The 27,007-nt window shown below is 42.3% G+C and overlaps 1 protein-coding gene across 19 annotated transcripts in view; it reads right to left on the reverse strand.

Annotated features, from left to right (window-relative positions):
- The window catches only part of SDCCAG8 (SHH signaling and ciliogenesis regulator SDCCAG8), a 249,512-nt gene that overhangs the window by 25,332 nt on the left and 197,173 nt on the right, over positions 1-27,007 (reverse strand). For 2 of the 19 annotated variants that reach the window (XR_013415968.1, XR_013415965.1), the window contains 2 exons: positions 1,177-1,297; positions 533-717 (listed from right to left, as the gene is read on the reverse strand). The exons of the other annotated variants lie outside the window; for them this stretch is intronic. The gene's annotated coding sequence lies outside the window, so the exon portion shown is untranslated. The remainder of the gene's footprint in view (positions 1-532; positions 718-1,176; positions 1,298-27,007) is intronic. 19 annotated transcript variants of the gene reach the window in all.

The raw sequence follows: 27,007 nt of genomic DNA on the forward strand, positions 1-27,007 counted from the left end.
GAGATATTTTCTGCTTCAGAAAAGAGCAACTGCTAAACAGAAGGTAGATTTTTCCCCCATTCTAAATGCTGCCAATAAAATGCTGCAGTCTCGGAGTTGAGTGAAACTCCGTTGAGGGAGTTAGGAGCGGCTGTGCACGCTCAGGAGGAGCCTCCTCCTTTACTTAGCCAGTCCGAGGAGCGCATCTAGCCGAGCCCTCCGCTGCCACGCCGCATCCCGGGAGCTCCCAGCCCGCCTTCCACCCCACGCTGGGCAATTCTGCCTCTGCAGGTGGAACAGACCGCAGGGCTCCACGTGCGCCTCCCGCACGCCAGCACCTGCTCTCGGGCCACCGCGGAGCGCTCCAGGCAGGAGATATCCCTCTCCCTCGCCGGGCAGGGTGGCCTAGGCAGCCAGGTCTCAGCGCCACCGGGCGGTGCATGGTCCTCTCGGCCTCCCTGCCCACCCAGACCTCCCGATTGCTTCGCCTCTGGATACTAGGCCCGGGCTCCGCCGAGCAGCGAAGCCGCGCGAGAGGGCCCGGAGCCCGCACCTGGAGGACAGCCGGCCGGGGCTTGGGGAGGCTGGGTGCGGAGCATCTGGCTCAGGCGACTCCGCGGGGGCTCGCAGGGCCTCTGGACTTTGGCAGAAGGAGAGGATTAAACCGGGATGACGGTTGAGAGGAGGAGATGGGTGAAAGCTTCATTAACTCCATGCTCACGTCCCAAGTTCTTTCCCCTGAGAGGCAATGAGTAAAAAGGTTGATTTCCCCGCGATGGGAAAGGTGCTGCGTGATTGCATTTGCTTTTCTTACCTTTTAATTCCTTATTTGTAAACAAATGAATCATTGTTTGTCAGTGATCATGGAGGACTCAAATTTTAATAAACAGGAAAAAAAAATCTTGGCTAACAGGTCAAAGAAATACTGCAACCCGTTGACATTTCTATGTTAGTGATTAAGCTTCTCATGTGACTTAATTGAAACTGGCAAGGACCTTCAGAACTCAGAGAAGTATTTCTGCCCCCCTCCCACCGCCCCCGTCAACTCTTCTCCAATAACCAAACTCATTTTTAAGACCACTCCTAAAAAGTGCCATGGAAAATGGGGCTTCCTGAATCCATAAAAATATTTTCAGTCAGTACTGCTTCATGACAGTTGTTCATACTTGAATTCCCTTCCCCTCTTTACAAAGTTACCGTTTAGTTTCACTTCTGAGCCCTACTTCCAATTCTTTGTCTCTGCTCACTCTCCCGCTTTCTCCTCCATATTTCAATTCCCAGACACTCTTGAACTTTTGCACACGCTGCCAGTTTGAGCCTGCACAGAATAATCAGTATATTAATTCCACTCGGAGACAGTAAGATTTTTCTAACACAATCTGCCCAACCTGAACTCTTTCCTTCAGAAACACTTCGCCTTTAAAAAGAAACTTCCCAGCATGAACCTCATAAGAAGCGACATGTAACAGACAGTGCATGTGGCGCTGGGCATGCAGCTCAGAATTAAAAGAGAATTTTTTACTTTGTTTCTTCAGTGCCATGTGCATAATGTACATGTGGATGAAACTGACATCAGACATTTAAAGCAAAAAGGGGTGGGGGGAGGGGGATGTGATGGTGGCGGGAAAGAGAGAGAAAATATGTTGATAAAAACAGTAACTTCTGTTAATCTACATTTTTCAGTCACTGTCTTAATTAAGAATGTTAGGAAATATGTTGCAGTTTAATTGCATTGTTTCAAGAAATTCTAAGACTGACAAATTTGGGACCATGTACACTTGGAAGGTAAAAGGGATTAAAGTAGTGATTTCTTCCAATTGGTGGATAACAATCAAAATTATGCTTTCTACAGATACCCCCCTCACCCCCGCACAGATCCTAAACTCGGAAGACAAAGTAAGAATATCCTAGCACTTAACATGTTCAGCATGAAATGAGCTCTGAAAATTTAAAAACGTGTTTTAAAACCTATGTATATGAGATGAATTTTAAACACAAAGAATTCACACAGGAGAAATAGTACCTTATCTGAAATTTCTGGTTGACATTTATGCTTGTAGAAAATATTTACGAAGGAATTTGGTAACAATCTTCAAATGATTTTCAGATGACCTTGTTTAAGATAGTAAAAGTTGTTTGCTGGAGTCACAAGTCCATACAAATAATAACAGTTTGAAGACACTTGAGATTTCTAGACTTGTGTCCTTTTCTCCTACTAGAGTTCAGTCACACATTCTCCAGGTTTCATTTCTTTTTTTGGGGAAGGCTTTGCATTGTTCCACAGCAAATAAATGAGAATGTATTTTCATTGCTCAAAGTACCTTTGAGGGAAGCTGCAATAGGCATGACAGCTTCCTATCTCCCACAGTTGACCACAGGCAACTCATTTTTAACCTGGACGCAGCTGACCGTAGGTGAACTGATTTTTAACCTGGATGCCTGGACACAGCTGACCACAGGTGAACTGATTTTTAACCTGGAAGCTGCACTTCTTACCTGCTCCCGTTGTTGGGGTCCTGGGCAGTTGGGGTCATTGCCTGTGAGAAAGGAAGAAGGGCACTCTGCCCCCATGGCGTGCAGCACAAACCAGGTACTGACCTCTTTCTCCAGTCCTGGACTTAGAAACAGACAACCAAACAAAAACGCCCACCAGGTACTGACCAGCTACTCTCAGGGACTCAAACTGATGACTTAATTCAAACTGGTTTGATGATTTAGTCAGATAAATGGACGGGTTCTTTGACTGAGTCAACTAGCCATTTTATCTTCCATTAAGCACAACGTATGATACACCTGGAGCCTCAGGCGTTGTTATCTATCCCAGGGAGGAGGCAGACCTAACTATTTTAGCAGCTACAGACACTGCACTGCATATGCAATGACCCTGAAACACCAACAAAACAAGATCTGTTTGCCCTAATACGCAGCTGAAATGTCCAAAGAGCCTTCCTAAGAGAAGAAACTCACCAGATCTGTTCTAGCTGTGAGGTCTCACTGCTCCTTTCACCTCCAGCCTCCCCAAGTAAGAATGGCCTGAGAACCTGACCACAGTTGAAATACTGCCCATGTGTTGCCAGCCTCACAGTGTTTCAATTCTCCAATTTACAGTATATTAATACAGTATTTAAATTATGTATTAGAGAGTAGAGTCCTGAGGTCTCCAATTGCTGAGTAAATGGCACGTGTGACCTAATAGTTCAATGCTTTCACTAGTATGAAATTAGAATAATTTTTTAAATGCCACACATGAGGTCCAAAATAGTGACGGTACATATTTCTCATGTGCTTAACACCTGGGACCACATAACGCTCTCAGTTTACTCATTAAGAAATGGAAGATTTTCCATCTCCTGAAGCTTCCGGGAATTCTGATGGGTGGATACATCCTCCCTCCACTCCCCAACCCCTAATAGCAGAGCAGCCTCCTCCGAAAAGGCCTTTGTCAAGAGGCACGAAAGGCTGGCCTGCTGAGCCCAGACCCCCTGTGGAGGGCCGAGGGAGAGGGCACAGAAGAGGACTGGGGCATTATTAATTACCAGATTAGGGAGAGAGTAGAGTTCAGGCAGACACAGAGCAGACAGAACCCACGAACGTAATAAGTTGAAAAGTTCCGAGTCAAGTCTCAGAGTTCGAAGAACATTAAATGAAGAATACATAATACTGGGGGAAAAAGGGAAGCAGTACCCGCCCGAGGGCCAATTGCCTCTCCAGCAGCGGCAAGGCTGTTCCTGGGCTCGCAGGACCATTTGTTCCATTACACAATCTCCTGAAGCCATTTAGAGAGAGCTCAAACAACTGCCTGTACCAACACGACACATGGCTTCCCATCCCGACTCTGCTAATCCAGACGCTCCAACCATCTTTCCTTAAGATGCCATATGGCTGGCAGAAGCCTGTAGATCTAGCAGCACATCTGCTTGTACGTTTCTTCTTCCCTCCATCCCCCCAACAAAAGAGGGATAGAGAGACAGACCGAGGGGAGAGCATGCTTGTGTACCTCTGCCTATACAGATATTTCTTCTTATGCACTCCAACAACAACAACAACAACAACAACAACAACGAAAGAGACGACCAGGAAGCATGCAGGGCTCGATCATTTTTAACTGGAGAACATAGCGATTTTTCTTTTGCTTGTTGATGCTATAAAAGAAGATCAGAAAAACAAAGGGTGGACAGTCTCCTTTCTCCCAAGGATGGTGACTTTAACACCACTTCAAAGCTCGCTCTCTCTGGGAATCCTTGTGATGCTTTCTTGCCACAGGAGGGGGACAGCACCCTTGCCTGAATCTATTTCTTCTCCTCTTTTCGGTCAAGGAAGACAGACAAGCTGAGAAACTAGCAGATACCCAGAGCCTGCTTTGTTAGCAAGCACAGCACGGCTGTATGCTAATGAGTCGGCACCGACACAGCGCTTTTTTGGTATGATGAGCAAAGATTGTTGACACCGTTGAAATCCTGGCTCTCCTGGCCTGTGAGTGCACGGGCTGCTTCCTTGGAATCCAGCCCCCAGTGAGACAGGCTGCAAAAAAAAAAAAAAAAAAAAAAGAAAAAGGAAAAGAAAAAGAAAAAAATTCCTACTCTCCTAATGACTGAAATCTGGCCATTTGTAACTAAGAGCAGTTGGGAAAAGTGGGGGCATTAGAAAAATGCCAGGGATCAAAAAGACACAGGTGAAAAGTATGGGTTTCCTCTGAACTAGAAGGGAAACCTGGTAAGCACATGTGAGTGATGATGACCAGGATGCTTTAGGGGCAAAAACCCAAAAGGCAGAGCAAAGGGGATTCTGAGGCCCCAGTCCCGTCAGGGGCAGCTGGAGCACTTGTGCCACATCTGGGCAGAAGGCACTGCACACATGGGACAGCCTCATTGGTGCCTTCATCTCAGGCAGGTGAAAGGGGAAGCATCTGATCCCCTTGTAAATCTGTTTAGACCTTGTGTTGGTTAACCAGACATGGTTTTTCATGTGTGTGGAACTATGATCCAGTGAAAAAGCAAAGCAAATATTCTACTGTTGCTATACTTGTTTGTTTTTTGTAACAAAGAAGGGTGGAAAGGGAAGTTACATGTTTTGAGTATGGTGCACATTATCTGAAGTACCCTTTACTTGCCAAGAAACTCTGAGAGATGGGTATCATTATTCCAATTTAATAGATGAGGAGACTGAGGCTTAGAAGATTAAAAAAAAAAAAAAAAAAGAACACGTTCACAAAGCCCTGTAGCTAGGAAGGGACCACACCGAAAAGGCCATGCCTATCTCCCTACAATACGCTAGGTTCCAGATGCACACATGCACTCGCAGGCAGATACATTACCTCATGAATATGCCCGGGGTCCAATATGCCAATCTGAGCAGATCACTGTGAGCTGGTGAGCAATAAGCTAGTTATCATTAGTATGCAGGCAGGGGCATCAAATTGTAAATTCAGTTTACTTGTAATCCACAATATGAATGAAAATTCATGTAACTAAAATGTAAAAACATGAGGAGTGACTGAAAAAGCATTGAAAATTATAATAAAAATCAGAATTTATCCATTCAAAAAATATGCCCTTCAAATTATTCACCTTGAGGACAGCATGTGTATTTCAACCGCACTGCCATTGCCTAGGACTCTGCTGACATGTTCTTTTATTTGGAACTGCCTTCATAGCCAAGGACTTAGTGCTACAAATATTTTTTGTAGGTAGCTACATACACAATTTGTGAGTGAGGATGTATTAAGTGCATTTCATCAAAATCATACATTTTAACAAAAAAAGCAAGCATCGGATGCTATACTACTCAAAAAAATGACAAATCAGCCTAAAATAGATAATATGAGTCCAATTCAACCATTAATAAAGTCAAGAAACTATTATTAGCAATTCTCAAGGTTATCATTATTGATATGTGGCTATGTAGAAGGATGAATCTGAATTTAAAATAAAACAGATCTGGGTCGAAATCTGAGCATGATCCTAAGCAAATCCTTGTAAGCCTGTTTCCCCATTTGCCATATAAAATAATACTATATCTCTCACAAGATTGTTGTGAGAATTGGAGAGTATATAAAGTGACTGGTGCTTAGTAGATCCTCAGTAAATAAACATACAACCATTATTTTCACAGGGTGCTTCAGAGCATATACAAAGTGCTTTTCACATACATTAGCTCAGTCAACTCTGACACCCAGCTCTGTTACGTAGGAAGTATTTCTTCTATCTAATGAATGAGGTCATTGTGATTCAGTAATAAAAATAGCAAAAGCAATAAACAACATGTATTGAGCCCTTTCTATGTGCAGTTACTGTGCTAAATGCTTTTTCAGCCATTTTATTTGTATTAATTAATGTTTTTAGAGACAGGGTCTTCCTCTGTCATGCAGGCTGGAGTGCACTGGCGTGATCACAGCTCACTGCAGCCTCAAACTCCTGGGCTCAAGTGATCCTCCCACCTTGGTCTCCCAAAGCACCAAGTTACAGGTATGAGCCATTGCACCTGGCCCCATTTTAAAATCTTAACATCAGGCCGGGCATGGTGGCTCACTCCTGTAATCCCAGGACTTTGGGAGGCCGACGCGGGTGGATCACCTGAAGTCAGGAGTTCGAGACCAGCCTGACCAATATGGTGAAACGCCATCTCTACTAAAAATACAAAAATTAGCTGAGCGTGGTGGTGGACGTCTGTAGTTCCAGCTACTTGGGACACTGAGACAGGGGAACTGCTTGAACCCAGGAGGTGGAGGTTGCAGTGAGCCAAAATCACACCACTGCACTTCAGCCTGGGTGACAGAGCTGACTGTCTCAAAAAAAAAAAAAAAAAAAAAAAAAAAAAATTAACACCAACCCTTTGAAGAAGATATTATTGATAATATTATGATCCTCATTTTATGGACTGGGAAACTGAGGCTGGAAGATGCTACAATATCTTGCCTAACTTCACACGGGTACTAAGTGGTAAAGCTGGAACACGATTGCAGATCTGTCTTCTAAACCTATTATTGTAGCAATGGCTGGAAAATCCTGTTCTCTTTTGTCCATACAACAATGTTCTTGGGTGGAACTCATCTAAAGCTACTGGGCATTTGACAAGGAAGTTTTGTAGCACAAAAATCCTTTCCTTACTAAATTTCTGTGTATGCTACCAAACTTTACAGAGTTCATGGTTCAATCATCCTATGTATGTTGACACACACTCATACATGTGTATGAATGCTGGGTGCTCCCTACAGCATAGTTAAACATTAAGGCACTGTTCTTTATAAGATGGCAGGACATGACATGTGTTTCAATGTTTCACACATGAATACACACCAACAAAGCTGTCATTATATATGTGGAATCTGATTTAACATCACTAAAATTGTCAGAAATTTCTTATCAAGAGAATAGTCTTTCAGAAAAAGTGAACTATCCAGAGAAGGCTTCCAAATCAAAATTATTTGCACAGGAGGCTAGAACATTTGAAGGTTCCTGATCAGATGCTGACATGAAGAAATGTAAACCGGTGGAACTCAAATGTGGATTTGTGGCGTACATATGTGCTTAACCAGACAACTCTCTCTGAATGAAGCCACTGGGCTTCTCTTGTGAACTCTCCTCTTGTATCTGATGACAGAAGACAAGGATGCTGGAATCTCAGCTGGGTTGTTCTCTATCATTCTGTTCACTCCCTCACTGGTGTCTCCTTAATCTGACTGGAGCTGGACTGATTGCCATAAGCCAAGTCTCTCTCACTGGTTTTCTCCTCTGGTACCACAGCTTCCACACTCCTGATTTCACTGCTGACTTCAATCCAGTTCAAAGTGGAACATGGAACAGGATGTAAAAAGACAAACAAAAAAATGAAAGCCTTTGCTACCCCTCCAGGGCTTCCAGATTCACCAATCTTTGATCACATAATCAGTCAACGGTCAACAGCAGTGTCCAGGAGGGTCTGCACACAATAGGTTGTGAATGGAGATGCGTTACTTGGAATTTAGTGCTGTCTGGGCACAAGGCGCCCCACAGGTTTCCAATTTTAAGGGTATAAATCTTGAAGGCATCTAGAAAGGATTCTGGAATGCAACATGTGGAAGCGGCACTCCTATCCCTCCAGAGTGGAGACCTGCATATTAACTGCTCCACCCAGAGTGAGACCCGGTTCCCCAATGGCAGACACTGTCAATTATTTGCCTCTCATTAATTTAATAGGCTGGAATAGTCCTGGGTTGTACCGCAAAAACAGAAGTATTGTTATATTCTAACTCTGCTAACAGTACGGGCAGAATGAACTTTCCCTGCCGGACTTGAGCGCCTTCCTTAGTCAGCTTGTCTATACTGAATAGGACCTGTGGAATATCACCTCCCAGGCATAACACAGGCTGATTTCCTATTACGGGCTGCTTCCTGTGCTGGACACTGGAAACAATTCACCTGGCTAATGTTTGTTGAGTACTTACTATGTGCCCTGCACTGTTCTTAACATGTCTGTGTAATGACTCATTCAGTCCTTGAGAGAAGACTGTGACACAGGTAACACAACTGTTACAATTTTAGAAAGGAAGAAGTTGACACCCATGTTAAGGAGCTTGCCCTCAAATCGCATAGCACAGAAATAGTAGAGACGGGATTCGAACTTAAACTGTCTGGGTTCAGAACCCGCACTGTTAACTACTCTTCGATGAGTCTCAGAGGCATTAAGTAGGAAAGGGTATGAGGCCCAGCCTACCAGCCACGGGAATCTGCGACATTTAGCCTCTCTGGGCCTGAATTTCTTCAAAGTAAAATTTAATTTTAACAATAATTCTTCTACCTACGTCACAAGGTTGTTAGAAGATCACAGATATCAAATAAATCAAATGTTGCTATATATCAAATGCCAGTTCTCACCATCTTTATCACAGCCTCACAAATTGCCATCCTTTGGGTGTTAACTTGGGCCCCCAAAATGAAAACCAAAGTCCTTTGCTTTGCCAGTTAAATACAGGAGCAAAGACTTGCTCCTACTGCATTGCTACTGCAATGCTTTTACCAGAATGTTCTCAGAAGAATTGAATAGGTAATGAAATTAGCCAACCCCACTAAGAGAGAGAGTGATAGTCGGCCCTAGAACAGGCTATGGAAAAATGAGGGGTATCTTGTCTTCAGAAAGCCCTGAGGTCATGCTAGTCATCTGCCTGTGGTACGCCAGGATATTAAAATAATACCACGACAATAGACTGAACACAGTTAACATGATGAAAAGGCAGATGAGATTAAACATAAAAAAGAAATGCTGCCTCTCTGTTAGAGACAGAAAAAACTGTTAATACAAATGAACAGCTGTTTGGGAAGAAAATATTATTTCCAAAACCCAGACAAAGCTCTATTTATTACATTTCAGAGACATTTAAATTATAGTGTCTGAAAAATGATCCTATCGTGGGTATCTGTGACACCTAAATTATCGGAAAATCTGAAAGGTGAAGCTGAAACAGAGGCTGTGTGAAAGACTAACATACAGAAAGTTCTTTTTCTCAAAGGATGAGGTGAATAAATCCTTTGCATGGGATAACTGAATGAGTACTAAGTTTCAGGACTAAACTTTTTGAATATCCAATAGAAGAGTCCATTCAAAATTGATTTAAAGATGTTAATGTATGCTCTTCCAAAATTCTAACAGCAAAATTCACGACTCCCATTGGCCTGTTGCTATTCCTGTGTTCACATTGGTTCTCCTGGCACGCTACTGCCTCCAGCTCCAGGCCTGTCTCAGATGCTCCACAGAAGGCCTGGTCAGCTCTCTCTGGTCACGGTGCCAGGCCAGACCTGTCATGGGAGGCGTTGGGCATGGCAGCCACTGAGGCAGGCCTGGGCATGAATTTGTTCCCACCAGCCCTGACCCTCCCAAAAGAGACCATGACTCACCCGTGCCTTTCCCAGGGACTAGCATGTACCCAGCCATCTCTAGGCATTTCTAGAGAATAAACTGTCACACTTTAGTAAAAAAAAATCTGGCTAAGGAAAAAGAAAGGAAACTGTATTTAGTCGGCCCTAGGGAAAGTGAAAGAATGATCAAATGATCAGTCACACTGGGAGTCACTGTTACAGCCCCCTAGAGGAGGAATGCGGTATCTCTGTCCAGTCAATTCAATGCAAATGCAGACATTAGAATGGAAAAACAACACCTGGAAGAATACTCAAGTCTATAATCAGCTGTGACAGGTACTGGAGCTTTCAATCTAGGTGTCCTCAGGATGGGGCGACCAGGACCTGAATGCAGTGGGTCATCCAGCAGGAGTCTCGCTCACCCTATGCAAGCACGCTTGCCTGCCTGCCTTTTCCCTTCATCAACTTCTTGTTTATTGTTCTACCTTACTTCCTACACACCTCACAGGGTGTTGTGCAGCTCAGTTCGTTTGCGAAGGCTTGAGATTTTTCTGATGAAAGGTGTTATGGTGTTATGTAAATACACAGTATTATTTTGTCTTTATTCCAGCAATACTGGTTTGAAATAGTTCAATGTGTGTAAATATGTGTAATAATGTGTACTAATTTGATTCTTTTAGCAATTCCTTGGCATCCCAGTTAACTAAGTGGCAGCAACCTTACTTGCCTGATGAAATATTAAGTATAGTTTCAGAAAACTATTAATTGGTCTTTGTCCCTTTCAAATCAAATGCTAACTATATTAGTCTTCTGAGCACTTGTAATAATCTGCTTGAATATCAGATAGAATTACCAAGTTGTGACCTCCCATGTAAAACAGAGGTATATGCAAAGGTTAAGGTTCATAACATAGCAACTAGCCCACCCTAGAGGATGGGAACAGATGTATAAGCTCCCCCAAAACAATTCGTGTAACTGGAAAACCTAAGTGTACAACATTCAGAAAAAGCACCATCAATGCCACCACAAGCTTCCAACTGTAATTTACAAAAATAAATATCACTTTTAGGATCAGGTGTCAAACAGGGCCATGTTAATTTTGATAGCCACTTCTGTTCCTGTCTAGGAACACTATTTCATCCAACCATGTTAACAATTTTGGGTCAAGAGGACATGAGCACAACAACCCAACTTTCTACACAAGGCTCTGAATGAGGGGCTATTTTCAGCCTTCTCTCTAGCCAGTGGCACCTACCCCTGCTGGCTCTCACAGGAACACCGAGAGTTCACATCCACCCCTTGGATAGGTATTGCCAAGAGATTTCATTATTTAAACGGTCTATGTGGCCATGTGCCCTATTGGCAGAACGGTCTCATTACCCTCCCTATCAAAGATGTCGGAGTACCACCTATGCAAACAGAGTCAAAGGCACAGGCTCTGGACTTGTCACAAAGACGGGGCAAAGATGTCAGTGGATTACTGAAAAACTCAAAAAACTAATCATATGGTGAATTTAATGAGTAATATTACCATGGATAACATTTTTGTCACATATATTATTTTTTCCCTCCCAAGATAAAAATCTGGCTTTAGACCCATACTGTGAGTGGGTTGTGCTACATTAGGCATTATAGGAAGCGGCTCTGTCAGGTTGGTCTTGGGGCTGGACAGACACAGGAGCAGCCCCGGCTGGCTGGCTGGGCAGTCAGGAGGTCCAGCAAGGCACAGAATCATGCCCTCATATTGGGGATGTCAGGGCTGTCAGCCAGAAGTCATGTGCTTCTTCTCATTTTGGGTCTTAAGTCTAAAATCGTTTTCTAAAGTGTGCAATCCAAAAAAATATCGGAAGAGAAAGGGCCTTAATCTCCTCTGCATACACTGCCTCTCCCTAGCCATCAAGTGTCGCCACTTTACAGAGCCCCTCTTGGTCTCCTCATGCTTACCTGTTCCTTCTTCTGTACCCTACACATGGCTCTTACCACAGTGCACTATGACTGTCTGCCTCCTGCACTAAAATGTTAGCTCCTTGAGAGTCAGGACTGAATCCTGCTGGTACCCATAGCATCCAGCACAGGGTCCAACACATGCGGCTGTTGAATGAAAGAATGTATTTTTAAGAACAGCATCAGTGGACTTGACTGTGTTTTGAAAGCTCCTGTTGGCCCTGGATCAGATGTCCTCACAGGGTAAGGGGAAAGACTTATTTATCTTTTAAAATAAACAGCTTTCAAAGAACCGCTGACAAAACCATTTCCACCTTTGGTTGAAGCAGAGAGTTGGTTGCATGTGTGGCAGTCATATACTTTTTTTTATCTTCCCAAGAGCCTAGGGTTTTTTTTTTCTTTGCCAAAAGAAAACTAGATGAGAGAAGGCAAATGCCTTGGTGCAGAAAAGGCCTTGGGGACCTTCTAGGGAAACAATTTCACGGGCAGCAGCTGGAGACCCGACAGCACTGTGATTTTGCTAAAGCTGTTGAAGCGCAATGCACACATAGATGCCGGTGTCTTCTGGCTGTACCAAAGGTAGGAATTTTAAGATAATGTGAAAAAAAATGTAATGTAAATTTGTTCTACTATTCATGCATTCACTGCATTCATTTTTGCTCAGCAAGTATTTTCTGAGCACCTACGATGTCTTCTTTACTGGGCGCTGGGATACAGTGGAGAAAAAGACAGCCAAGATTGCACTCCGAGGAGGTTGCAGAGTCGTTAGCAAGATGACATTTGTGAAAAAGATGTGTGTATGACAGTGTTAGGAGCGAAACCTCACTGGTTACTGTCCCTACCTTCATAGCCACACAGCCCCTTACCTAAAAAGATATTGCTTTCTGTCATGTCTTTATATGCACGAGATGACTTTTGCTATCATTTGTTTAGGAAGGGTTATTTTTAGAGGCAGGGATGATAGGGACAAGAACACTGGAGCTCACCACTCCACAGGTTCCTCCTCTTCTAGGTCATGCATCCCAGTTCCTGCAGCTGGGTGAGCCAGGTGACTGAGTTCTGGCAAATGGGGACGGGCAGAAAGTAGTGGGCCCAAGCCTTGGCCTGGCCTCCACACCTTTCCTGCAGCCCCCTTCATTCCCTCTGTGCTACACTGATGCAGGGTTGAGAAGTGGTGGAGAGAGGGTAAGATAAAGTGAAATCTTAGAGTAAAGAACCAGTGGGATAAGATCTCATCCCAAAGATGTTGTGTTTCACTTACCTGAAGTCCAAGTACCTCTTATGAGCTCTGACCACAGCGGCTACCAAAATATATTAGGTATTAGCCCTTGCCCTCAAAGAGGTCATGACCCTTTTGGGCTTGGAAAAGACCTTTGCACATGGGGAAAAGCAGTAAATATGTGTGTGAGGGCTGTGGGCCAGGTGAATCTTCCTAGAATTCAGAAGAGGAATTCATTCAAGAAAACCTGTCCCTCGACTCTAAAGCACTGTCTGGTATTGAGTTGTAAAAATGTGCCATGGTACACTTAGATGCACCAATTGTCCAGAAATAAGGAATGGGATGAGAACGAAACAGACCGCCTCAGTGGTAACAAAGGCTCCAATGAAACAAATGTCGGAACTCAGCAGAACGGTCGTGTAGCTCAGCCCCGTCTGGCTGTGCCAAGAAAGAGAAAAACGTCTCTCGTCAGTGCACAGTTTTTGAAGATGAAGAAAATGGACTTCTGAAGCCTCTGAAAGACTCTGAAAGTCACGCCACAGGCACAGTGAAGGGAACTGGTGACTCCTCAAAACCATGCTGCAGGGTTAAAGCGAGACTTCACGTGCTCACTCTCCCCAAACAGAATCCACGGGGACCTCGAGGCCAGTGACACCTCTCCGAGCACAGACTGCAATAGTCAGAGTGACCCAATGTACTCTCCCTCTGATCAACCTTATATTTGACTGCATTTTAGTAAATTATCCATGTAGTTGTATTTTGACAGCTCTCTTTACAGCAGTAAAACAAAATGTGTGCATCGCAAATGGCAAAGATTCAAATTTCAGCTATGTTTATCCAAAATAGCACTGAACTGCTTCTGTACTTATGCTATACTGCCTACAGCTTTACGGAAGGGAAGACAGATGGGATGAATTTAGCAGGGAAACAGCTGTGGCTTGAAGAAGAGACAAGCAAAAGTTTTGCTATCAGGCTTCATTATGTATCAAGGTACCAGTAAAATGTGTATCCGTAAGGCAGCCAAAAAAGTGTTTTTCATTTGACTAGTGATAATTACCTTTTCTCAACAGCTGACAATGTTCTAAGTAGCATTAAATAGGTATAATAATTAAGCAATAAGATACAAGCATCAGTGCCTCTCTGGGAATTGTGGTTTTCTTCAGGTGTGCTGGGAGGCACAAGCTAAGAGGCCACAGACTTCCACCACCTGAGAAACCGAACAGGCCTAACACGCTGCCGTCACAGGTGCAACAAATAGAAAAAGGAGAAAAAGCTACACAGGGGAGAGGGAAGCTGGGGACTTACTGGTGTGACCACAACATTACTGAAATAGACTTAAGCCAATGCCCATCTCCAGTATTTCCATCTCTTTCTTAATAATAAACATGCTTCGGTCACACTTTGTTCTCGTCACCTAGGGCTGCTCTACCTATAGCTCGTGAAAATGGAAAATTGGGCTTTTTGTCCTCTGAATCATCTTTATCCATTTTTAAATGTCCAGTCAGATGTTCTTCAAGATGGACCTGCTTCAACTCTCTGCGAACAGGAAATGTCCAGTTTTGACATGGCTGGCGTAGTGATCAGTCACGTTGTGAGTTGGGTGGCCTGTGCATGACTGTTCCCTGCTGGCACCAATTCCATTCCCGCGGGTCACCTCAGGGAAGGCTGACCAACTTGCCACCGGAATCCTCCCATAGATCGTCCTAGAGAAAGTAGTGCTCGCTACACACACTTTGTGTTTAAAATAAGAAATCATCCATTTTGTGAGAAAAAATCATGCCTCTTTATCTCAATAGAGGCTTCTTATTGGGTGACCAAAAAATAAAACAATGTATGAGAATTATTAACACCTGATAAATTGCTCTAATACATAGATTCTTTACAAATCTAATGTATGTCACACTGATGAATAACATCATGTTCTACTCAGATCAATAACATTAATACTGCCATGGTAACAGAAGGGAGAAAGGCAGAGAAAGCCTTAAAAAAGAAGAAACAAAATAAGACCTATATGCAATAATCCCTTGAGTGACAGTGACATTTGGTAGTACAAATTTTCCTAAACAGCTTGGAATTACCACATCACCATTTATTACCACTGAGTGGTAATAAAAAAAAAGCATTAGCATACTCAGAAGCATGTGCAAACTGAGGAGAAACTTACTAGCTTCTTGAGGCCTGGGCAGGAGGATCATTTAAGGCCAGGAGTTCAACACCAGACTGGGCAATGTAGTGAGACCTCATCGCCCGAAAACATAAAAACATTTTTCGGTGTTGAGGGTGTTGGTGCGCCTGTAGTCCCAGCTGTTCAGGAGGCTGAAGTGGGACGATCACTTCAGCACAGGAGTTAAGGCTGCCATGAGCTCTGATTGTGCCACTGCGCTCCAAGCTGGGCAACAGAGTAAGACCCTGTCTCTTAAAAAACAAAAACTTTTTAGCTTTCTAAATATTTTAGTATCACCTTCCATTCCCACTCACTCAAAAGGTTGTGTTTTCTTTCATTTTAGGTACAATTTTTCTACCCCCCACCCCCAAGCCTCTCTGTAATATGCCTCCATTCTTCAGTGACTTGTTTCTGGTAGCATGTGCTGAACCTCCGGCCTCCTCCATCTTATTGCATCTTGAAAAGCCCCATGTTAGCCACTGATTTTCCAGGTCCAACAGGACCATCTTCTCTTTAGAGGCAGAAAGATACTATGGTCTTTCAGTGACAGCACAAGCTTTTGAGTCAGGCAAACCTATTTAAATTCTAGCTTTCCCTCCTAGGCCTGTGCAGCTGTGGCCACACTTCCTCCCTCCGAGCCTCCACCTCCCCAGTCATAAATTGGAAACCTTGAAAGACGACTGTAAAGTACAGTAACGTCTGAGTGAACTGTCAATAACTAGGGACTACTTTTTTCATTACGGGAAGGAAGGGCTCTACCAAATTGTCCTTTCTGTCACTCTTCTATTTCAAATTATTGCTCCTCTTCTTTTTCTTCTCACTGTCCATAATCTGCCTCAAATTTAAGGTAACATAAACACATTTGAAACTGATAATATTTTACTATCTCCACCACATTTTTCTCCATCTATCAGAACACAAGAATTTCCTACATAGAGGAGATTCATGCAATAGCTTAAGGCACGTATCCTGGGACTCAATTCAGAAACTGATCAGATGTCCCTTGTAGGAAAACAGTGGCAGTTTAGTGGCAGGAATGCCATTTAGAGATCACAGAGAATGGGAATATAAAACAATGCCACATCTGATTGTAATCACAGGAAGAGCTTCTAAAAATTTTTACTATTATGGGAGCTAAAGTATTGCTAAGATTCTTCAAATCAGCATCCCTTCTTCCCAGAATGGGCAGCAACACTGCCCAGGTTCAAGTTCGGCATCTATCGCATAGTAGCTGTGTGACCTTCAGCCAGTTACTTAACCTCACTGTGCCTCAATTTCCTCATTGCTAAAATGGGGATATTGCTAGTACTCTCTTCACGTGGTGGTTATGAAAATTCAGTGGGTTTAAAAGGTAAGTGCTTAGAAGAGGAGCTGGTATACAGCAAGCACCCTCTAAGCTGCTGCTACAACAGTGATAAGAATTACAATGATGATTATTATATAGTTGTTACATCTTACATAATTATATATTATATAATAACAATTATTGCAAGCGGTGTCAGGAAATTTTTACATGGTAGCAAGAAGTTTAACACAACATTCAGTGCTGTCAAACTGTGGAAATTAGGGAATCAAGGAAAGGGCCAGAACCAAGAATTCTTGCAACACAAAAGCAGAGGCCAGGATCCCTGGCCAGGGAGGCTAAAGGATGGTTGAGCTTCTTACAGCAAAGACCTTAAGATTGTGTGTGCTGAATAGTCAGATGTCTTCACGAGAACACTAGTAACTCACTCTGACCCCCACAGAAGTCAAGAGGAGGACAGAATATAACTGTATCTTGTGTCTTCTTCATTTTGGGATGGGTCCTGAAGGTTTCTGCAGGACCTCTCTCCATACCAGGACACCTGACAATTAAATTTCTGACAGAGAGTGATGCCTTGCATATTATAGCCAAATTTTAAAATCTGTTTAGAAAAGAGAAGAAAACGCATATTAACAGACTAGCAGCAATGCTGTCTTACAGTGTAAGTCAATAAAATCCCTGTCTCCTGGTTTCCTCATATTGTATATGGTAATAACCACCCTTGATAACCACTTAACAGAGGGATTGGAGAGTGGCAGCTAAAATCTGCAAAGTATGCTTGAGGTTGCAATTATGTAAACATAGAAATGATCTCTCTTTTAAGAATCAATTTTGAGCGACTTAAATCAATGTGTTAAGGACAAAAGCTTCATAAAATGCATGAAAAATTGGACTTAGATACCATACTTTGAAATCAACCATCAGCATCACAAATGTCACGTATGCACAGACTGTTACCAGCAGAGAAGTTCAGAAGTAAATACACGGCATTTGAAAGCCTAATCCTCAATGCGTGATGCTAGTCAATAATGGGAAGCCACTGCAAATACGGAAACTGACAGGCCAAGCAAAGCAAATATATTTTTACTTAAAAGGTGAATTCTTTCTGTATATTTTCTACAGGGCTCCTATAAGTCATTTAAAACATTCAGTTCCGAATGGCCACTTTAAACAGAAAGAATGATGCTTTGGATCTAAAACCAATGATGAAACAATGCGGACATTTACATGAATTATTTTTGGTTTTGTGATAATTTTCATTGTCGATATGACACTGAGAATGAAACTTCTTTTATGGCTTCAGGATCAACAGAATAGACACATGCTATTCTGAATATGAATATTTATAAGATTTTTCCTTAAAGAAAAAAATAGGAAATAATCAATAAATTAATTCTTTACAAAATAAGGTGCACTCAACCAAAAGAGAATGGAAGATCTGTTGATTCCTCACAAAGCATTAATGTTTCTAGCATGCGTGATAAATACCTACGATCTTCCGCCCATTTTCCTTTTTGGAAGTTTATCACTGTGTATTCTGTGACAATCTGCTCCCCTAGAATTTGGAATTTGAATAAAACAGATTTGGTTGCTTTTTCCTCAGATGAATGCACAAAGACCCTTAAAAAACAAATGTTCTTTAAAAGTGTGATGCCTGTATTTAACATTTATTAAAGATATAGCATCTACCAAAAGATTTTCAAGCTGAACTCTAGGTATTCCACCCCAATTCTACAAAAGAAAGTTAAGTATGATCAGATTACAAGGTCCAGGAAAAGCACAGTAAGAATGAAGAGATAAAGATGGAAGATTGCCCCATAAATAAAATATAAAATAATCCCCAACCCCTTTACCAAAACCAAGTAAATTGCCCTCCCTCTACCCCCTTTTTAAATGCTGGGAATGACCCACTTTAACCTAGGCATATTGGCATAAAAATAAAAGCAAGAAAATCTAGCTTTCTTGATGTATTTACATGAAAATAAACACATAGGCATAGCTAATAGCTCACTCTAATTTCTCTCTAAGCAGAGCCTCCCGTACAGGTTTACTATTACATTCAGAGACATGCATTTTTTAAAAATACTATTTACTCTGCCACTTCATCTCCAAATTTGTCATCTGACTATATTTGTGCAGCTTCATTAAACTAATCCCCAGAAGGGTCCCACGTCATTTAGCTTTTGACAACCTGAACAGCTCAGTGGCCCTGGGTCATCTGCATGACCCAAGCCAGCCACAGAATTAATAAGAGAATTTCCCTGCCAACCAGGGCAGGATCAAGGATGAGAGCAGAACCGGATGACTCTTCTCAGACCTAATTATGTCAGGCTTCCCTGTTCAGTAAACCAAAACAGGGAGAGAAAACTGAGAAGAAAGGCTTTCCACCAAGATAAATTCTGCATGCTCCTGGTTCATTCGATGAATAAGGAGTTGGAAGATCCAGAAAACTAGGATGAGGGAGACGGAACTGACTGGGTCCATGCTCCGAGCTCCCATAGCCTGTAGACCAGCGATCAGCCCACACCAACAGTCCTTGCTCCTGGAACACGCATCCCTCCGATCCAGAGGCCGTCCTGACCCACTTGTTTGCTTCCTTAGGGGCCACAACAATGCCCAACCAAATATTTGGATAAATGAGAAACTAATTTGTTGAATAACATTATCAAATGTACTTTGCACTTACACAGGGTTCTAATAAACTAAATCACATTTATATGCATTACAAGGGGAACTTACTACAATGAATTATGTTGCTAAGTGAAGAATGACTACTTAACTAATCTATTTTGTAAATATGTATGTTGGGTTTCGTAAAAGTGAGATATATTGACAACAGTTTGGCTTTCTATCAAGCTGAATTTGGAGTAAGGTATTTTGAATTAGGGTCATTTATTAAATTTCAGAGCCTCTAGTCTCTCAGCATGATCAAGAGTGATCAAGATAGATGGAAGTAGGCCAGGCGTGGTGGCTCTCGCCTGTAATCCCTGCACGTTGGGAGGCCAAGGCAGGCGGATCACTTGAGGTCAAGAGTTTGAGACCAGCCTGGCCAACATGGTGAAACCCAACTCTATTAAAAAAACAAAAATTAGCTGGGCATGGTAGCCGACACCTGTAATCCCAGCTACTTGGGAGGCTGAGGCAGGAGAATTCCTCCAACCCAGGAGGCGGAGATTGCAGTGAGCTGACACAGCACCACTGCACCCTAGCCTGGGCAACACAGCGAGATTCCATCTCAAAAAATACAAATGCAAATAAAGATAGATGGAAGTAAAGCAATTAATGTTGAGCAACTGGCCTACTTTTTTCATGTTAGGGCAAAATAAAACTTCAAAATTCCCTAGGAATTTTTTGTTAAAGATTTCAAAAGTTTTCATTTCTTCATTCTGAAATAGACTTCCTCCTTTCAAAATTACACTTTTCTTTTAAAATGTGCCCTAGATTTTTCTTGTCTTGTGAATTACGGCATTTTAATCCTAAGTAGTGTATATAGTTTCAAAATTAATAGTGATTTTGGTTGTTGAAAACAAATGAACAGTTAGAAAATTATGTGATGGTAGATTCTATTCATTTTGTCAAGCAGTTTATTTCCACCGTATCTGGGAAGTTTTCTCTGATTACCCCAGACACCCACCACAGTGGATGGCACATTTGTTACGCTGACTGAAATCCTGAGCAGGTGAATGGCCCACTCTTGCAAAATGCTATGCTGCTCACTAAACAAGATAACAGGGACAAACAGAAGATAGTACAGAGCACGGGCTTTAGATATCTCAGTTGTTGAATAATTTAACTTCTCCAACTCTCCTTTAGCTCCTTTGGAGAACACGATAATTATTATTATTATTAACAACAATATGTGAGATAACATATTCTTAGCTGCAGCCAAATTCCTATTAGCCACTCAAAAACTGTGACCTCTTCCCTTACTCGTACTTGTTCCAACATGCCCAATCGGGTACAGTGATGTAGACTGTGGTGTGCTGGGGCTGTAGGGTAAGGAAAGAAGTGCGTTCAGAGTAGATGCATTACCTCCCACACTTCCAAGATAACCAAACGTGAGTGAACCAGGCCTCTCTGACCAGCTGACTGGGTGTGAGTCCCGGGAATAGGAAACTCTGATTTTAGTCCTATGGAAATCAGTTCCCAGATGCTCTGCTTGGCCTCTGTGTCTCAGTTTCATAGTTTCAAAGGAAGACAATACTAATAATTCATCTTGCACAGTATATATGAAAAGAAGTATCTATTTCATGTTTTAAAGGTCATTGAATATATAACAGCTAGATAGTTAAAGCAAAATACCATATTCATCAGTGAAATAGAAAAGTTTAGCAGCATTCATCTGTTCTCATTTTAAATTTACCACAGTATGTAAATTAGAGGATTTAAAAAAGCATCAGGCAAAAATCTGAGCTAGGTGCGAATGAAAAGCACAATCAGAAGCAAATTTGTGACTGCTTGAAGTTAAGAGTTTGCCAAATGGGATGGTACTTAGATTTTACTACTAATCTGAGTTTATGTAAAGCCAACAGAAAGATCCCAATGATTGTTATATACCCAGAGTAGGAATTTGCTGCTAAACTGCTGGAGAATATCGGTCTCAGGTTGGCTTTTGTAAACATCTTATTTTATGTGCTGAAATTATCACAGGAATACTACACACTGAGCTGAACTTTAAACACTCAGTCCCAGTATTATATACACAGTCTGAAGAAAATAAACCAAATAAAATTTGGATTAGTGGCTGAATTACCTGATTTTAAAAATATTTTGCTGCAGTTGAGAGAAACTATTTAGCCAGGAACAGCAGTTATTCTATCAACTTAACATTTCAAGATAACGATTGATGGCAAAATGAGATAACCTGATCATTCGTAACGGGATTTTCTTACATCCAGAACATTCACACTGTATCAGAAATGTACAGAGGCGGGTTTGTGATTCACACTCTTGTAGAGCTCAGTGGGCCAATATGTTACATTGAGACATCAGCCTACTATTTAAACAGCACCCTGTCTGGTTTCTGTGGAACAAACTACCTTCAAAAACAAAATGAACCATACTAAACGAAGCCAAGGGAAAGTCAAGCTCAGGAGTGCTGCCATAGTCTCGACTCCGAATCAGGAGACCTGGACTTTTATGTTGCACTGACTCTGCAGTCTTGGGTTGGGGCCTCAAGCCCACCAAGAAGAGGGTAATTTACAAGTGACTGCAGAGTACAGCTGGTGGGACAGGGAGACAGATGCCCACCTGAGTGCCAATCGAAACCTGCTCCAAATTTTGCGATCCCCAGTCTGAATTCCCAGAGTCCTAGAATACTTTTGATTACTTCATGCACCCTCAAATAACATCATGATATCTCATCAACTCCGGAAAAGGAGAGTCATAAGATCAATGTATTTTCTACCTCATAATGCCTAGTCATTCAGAACACTACACTTTGTGAGTGCCTACTATGTTCCAGTCACTGTACCGGGCAGCAGGAAACCAGTGATAAGCAAGACAGATGAAGTCCTTGCCTCGTGGCACTCACAGTACAAAGAAGGAAAGCAACAGAGTGAGGGGAGTCACTTAGTTCCTCAGTGTTTTGAGAGGCTGCTAAAGGATCAGACCTAGAACCTTGCCCAGCACAACAGAAGCCCTCACGGAATAATTGGATCTGCTTCTCAGAAAAGAAATGAGTAAACATTAAGTTTTATACACATTTTCTGAAGGTTCACAGCCCATCTATGCATTTCAGTATAAGAATCTCGTTGCAGGCTGGGCACGGTGGTTCACACCTGTAATCCCAGTACTTTGGGAGGGTGAGGCAGGAGGATCACTTGAGTCTAGGAGTTCAAAACCAACCTGGGCAACACAGTAGGACCCCATTTCTAAAAAAAAAAAAAATTATTTTTATATATATATATAGAGAGAGAGAGAGAGCCAGGTGTGATAGTGCACACTTACAGTGTCAGCCACTCAAAAAGCTGAGGGAGAAGGATCCCTAGAGGCCAGGAGTTTGAGGCTGCAGTAAGCTGTGATTCACCACTGCACTCCAGCTTGGGTAACAGAGCCAGCTACTGTCTCAAGAAAAAAAAAAGATCATCTCAGGGGTGGGGAGAAGTGAAAAAGGCACGATGGAGAGAGAGAGAGAGGAGTCTAACTCTGTTTGCAAGGGTTACTAGGGGAGGTAGTGAAAAGGGGAAGATGAAAAACCTCAACTGAGCCTGTTACTGTTTGCATTTCCTTTTACAAAGTAACACATGCTTAGTGCAGAAAACTTAGAAATGGTCAGAAAGTGCAGTGGAAGAGGCACACCAGTAATCCCAGAGAGCACGCCTGTATTCCTTTCCAGTGTGTGGCCTCTTGTCTCTGTGTGTGTGCACACATGGAAATGCATGAGCATGCACACGCAGGTGTAACGAGAAGTAACAAGAGGGAGACAATTTTATTCAGCAGCTGTGTGGTTGCTAAAGGGTCTTTGATGGAAGGGTTTTTTAATTATGGGTCATGACCCTTTAGTGGGTCACAAAATTACTTTAGCAGGCCACAGTCAACTTTTTATTTTACTTTTTGAGACAAAGTCTGGCTCTATTGTCCAGGCTGGAGTGCAGTGGCAGTGATCTCGGCTCACTGCAACCTCTGCCTCCTGGGCTCAAACAATCCTCCCACCTCAGCCTCCTGAGTAGCTGGGATTACAGGCATGCACCACCAAGCTGGCTGATTTTTGTATTTCTTTTTTTGTAGAGACGGGGTTTCTCTATGTTGTCTAAGCTGATCTTGAACTTGTGAGATCAAGTGAGCCACCCAACTTGGTCTCCCAAAGTGCTGGGATTACAGGCGTGAGCCATTGGGCCTGGCTTAAATTTCCTTTAGTATATATATGTAAGTGTCCGTATGCATGTGTGTACAATGTGTGCTTACTCAAGATGCAGGCTACTCTGAATATGTACATTTAAGGCAAGAGTTGTGGCAGAACTGGATGGTTCTGCATAATAGAAGGGGGTGAGGAATGTCTGGCTCCTAGAAATATGAGAAGGCAAAGAATTAGAAAGTTATAGGGTTAAGGAAACTGGGAGATAGGAAAAAAAAAAGTTCCAAGTTGGGAATGCAACCAGGAAAGGACTACGGAGGGGAGAACTAAGTATTAAGGGAGATTGTTATGTTGTTTCTAAGGGAGGTATATAGCATGAATGTTTTCCATCTTCTTATAATATCTTCAGTGAAATCTACGCTGATCAGCAGTACACGTGTGCCTATGAAATCTTTTGGGAAACTCAAGGAGATGCTGAGTTCTAGGTACAAACTGACATGGGGCAAAATTTGAGTCTACATGTGTGAGATACACAAGCTAGAGTATGAAGAAGATGTTACATTTGGGGTACATATCCATCTAGAGATCTATAACTATATACCTTCTGTGTGTGCAAAAGATGAAATAAAGTATACTACTTTTATCCTATTTCCCCTTAGGGGATATATTTTGAACATTTTGTCATATCAATAAACTTTTTTTTCAACAAGTCATTTCAGCAGCATTTTAGAATTAAATGCTATATTAATCCTAATGCCTGTAATCCCAGCGTTTTGGGAGGCCAAGGCGGAAGGATCACCTGAGGTCAGGGGTTCGAGACCAGCCTGACCAACATGGTGAAACCCCGTCTCTACTAAAAATACAAATATTCGCCAGGTGTGGTGACACACACCTATAATCCCAGCTACTCGGGAGGCTGAGGCAGGAGAATCGCTTGAACCCGAGAGGCAGAGGTTGCAGTGAGCCAAGATCACACCACTGTACTCCTAGCCTGGGCAACAGAGCAAGACTCTGTCTCAAAACAAACAAACAAGCAAAAAAACAGGTTATATAACAAAACAAACGAACAAACACAAACAGGTCATACATACCCTATGCTGTCCACACATATCTCTGCTAAAATAGGGGCTGGCAAGGCTAGAATACCTGCTTTCCCACCAGACGAGAATCCCTGGAAGTCAGTGACTGATTCATCTTCCATTATCTCCAAGGTCTGCAGAATTCCTATCATGTAATAGGTATTCAATCACTTTTGTATTTTTCGCTGGTTTCTGTTTCAAAAGAACCAAACTATACAGTAGCTTAAAGGAGTTGCAAAATAGCTAATGAAGCCAGGGGAGTTCAAACCCTAATGGCGTGCTGGAAAGAACTGAGGACACATATGGAATCAGCCTATATTAATCCTAACCACTATCTAAGAACTTTTAAATGAAAACAACGTCTGTTCCTACAGAATCATTCATTAATTCAATACAGTTTCATATACTGGGACCTCAGAGATTGATAACACATGGTTCACACTGACGACCTCACAATCTAATGAGAGGACACTGAGTGCCGTGAATACAGTGCTCTGAGAGCTAGAAAACAGAGACATTTACCATGGGAAAAGGACTGACTGACTGCCTAGAATCAGGGAATGTTGGCCTCTAGAGAAAGCTCATGTTTTTAACCCTGCCCCTACCCAACCTCAAAAATCCCACCCTGAAAGAATAGTTCTGGTGAGAAATTTGGCAATCAGATCCAAACACATTTTCAAGCTCTTCCTTGGAGCCATTTATTGAAGTGGAGAAGACAGAATCCCAAGATGGGAGTGTGGACTTAAGGGGAAAGGGCCAAGGGACTGTCTGAATTGCCACATTTGCAGTCACTGAGGCCTCCCTACTCTAGGCAAAAAGCCAAAAGGAGTCCAGGACTCCATGGTCCAGTCGGGCCTAACAGGAGGTAACCCTGCTAGTGAATACAGTGGCATAATTCAAAATGAGAACTACGAAATGCAACACTAACACTCTGTGTTAAGGGCCATGTGGAAAAACTGGGGCACTTCCAGACATCGGTCACAAAAATAATGATTTTAAAGTGGAAGAGATACAGAAGTTAAGTATATTTGGTTTGAACAAGAAATGATAATGTGTTTCCAAGGATCGTCTTCCAAGGGCTGTTCTGCCTGGCTATGTGAAAGAAGAAACGTGTTTCCCAGCCTCAAGTCTATGCTATCTCCTTCATCTATGATACAGAAATCACTAGCAATATGTAAAAAGCCAAATTTAGCTGATTTTTTAAAAACAAAACTGTCACAAATTTTGCAACTTACCAATTATTCTTTAATGTATCAGCCGCTGCGGAAATCAAAAGCTTGGAAAATATGTAATTCATTCCAAATGGCTATCATAAAATTTGTGAAGTCAGAGTCATTTATGTAACTGCTAACAACCTTAGCAAGTCGCTCCATTAAACATGACCTACAAACCTTGAAAAACAAGGATCAACTAATAACACAACGAGTTGTTAAATAGCCTAACTAGAGCAAGGGAGCCATTCCTGTTCTAATGAGATCAAAGCATAGTTAATAGTGTGATTAATACTTATTGAGTGTCCACTGGATGTGCATCATTATACAATAAAACTATAGATTTTTATTACTTAATAATAGTAATTAGACACACATATATTGAGTAGGTTTTCCAAACGTGAAGATATACATGAGAGGTTATAAAATATTTTTTAAATGTTACACATACACATCAAGTTCTGCTTTTGTCTCGTTTTTATCCTTCTACAATTTTAGGAGATAAAAAGGATGATATAAATATGATGATTTTAAAAAAGAAGATAAAAAGGGACTATAAATTCATTTAGTAAATGCCTTCTAAGGGCCAGGATCTGAATTACAGGCAAGAGGTACAAAGATGACCAGAGTATGGTTCCTGTCCTTCAGGAGTTCACAGTCTAAACAAGTCGGACAGTCAAAGAATAATTATCATGTCCTGTACGTTTGAGCAAACTGCTGTCTGAATGAAGTACTGAGTAACACAGAGAGTGGCGTTCAGGAAGGCTGTACTGGAGGTGACAGCTGACCTGGTCTTGGGCAATAAGAGGTCTCTAGGCAGGGGAGGAAAAGGTCTTCCAGGCAAGAGCACCCGGACTGTGAATTCTCAGAGACAAGGGTTAAGTGTTACATATCTTTTCAACCCCGAAGCCTACCACAGACCCCTGCTACCATTGTTAGAACGCAATACATATCTGAAGAATGTATGTATGTGTAGTGAAAGAACTATAAATAAAACAAATACACGAACAAACACCAACCACCTCTCTACTTCTATTCACACACGATTCTAGATTCCTGAGAAGGAAGAACAGAACAACAGAAAATCCCTTTTCAGAGCCCATGAACTATAAAGAAAAGATGTTTACTCTCCTTGTTTGCTACAGCCAGATTTAGTAACGGACATAACCAAGCCCTGGAGGACCTGTTTCTCTCTGAATCTGCGCCTTGACAAGGTCCCAGGAGCCTGGATGAGCCACACCTCAAGCTTCGCCTGTGGATGGCACCTCCCATTGTTCAGCAATGCGGGCGTCTGCAGCAGCTACAGCCACGAGCAGCTCCCCTGGCCCGTGAGTTAGGAAGCAAGGACTCGGGAATCCTGCTACACACTATGGTATCAGGGAAATAAAGCCAAAATAAAAGCCACGGCTGGGACAGGAAGGGTGAAAGATGATCACAAGGCCACACAGAAACTAGCTCCTCTAAGAAATGCCACAGGGA

The sequence above is a fragment of the Macaca mulatta genome, chromosome 1, assembly GCF_049350105.2.
Source record: "Macaca mulatta isolate MMU2019108-1 chromosome 1, T2T-MMU8v2.0, whole genome shotgun sequence".
Classification (NCBI taxonomy): Eukaryota; Metazoa; Chordata; class Mammalia; order Primates; family Cercopithecidae; genus Macaca; species Macaca mulatta.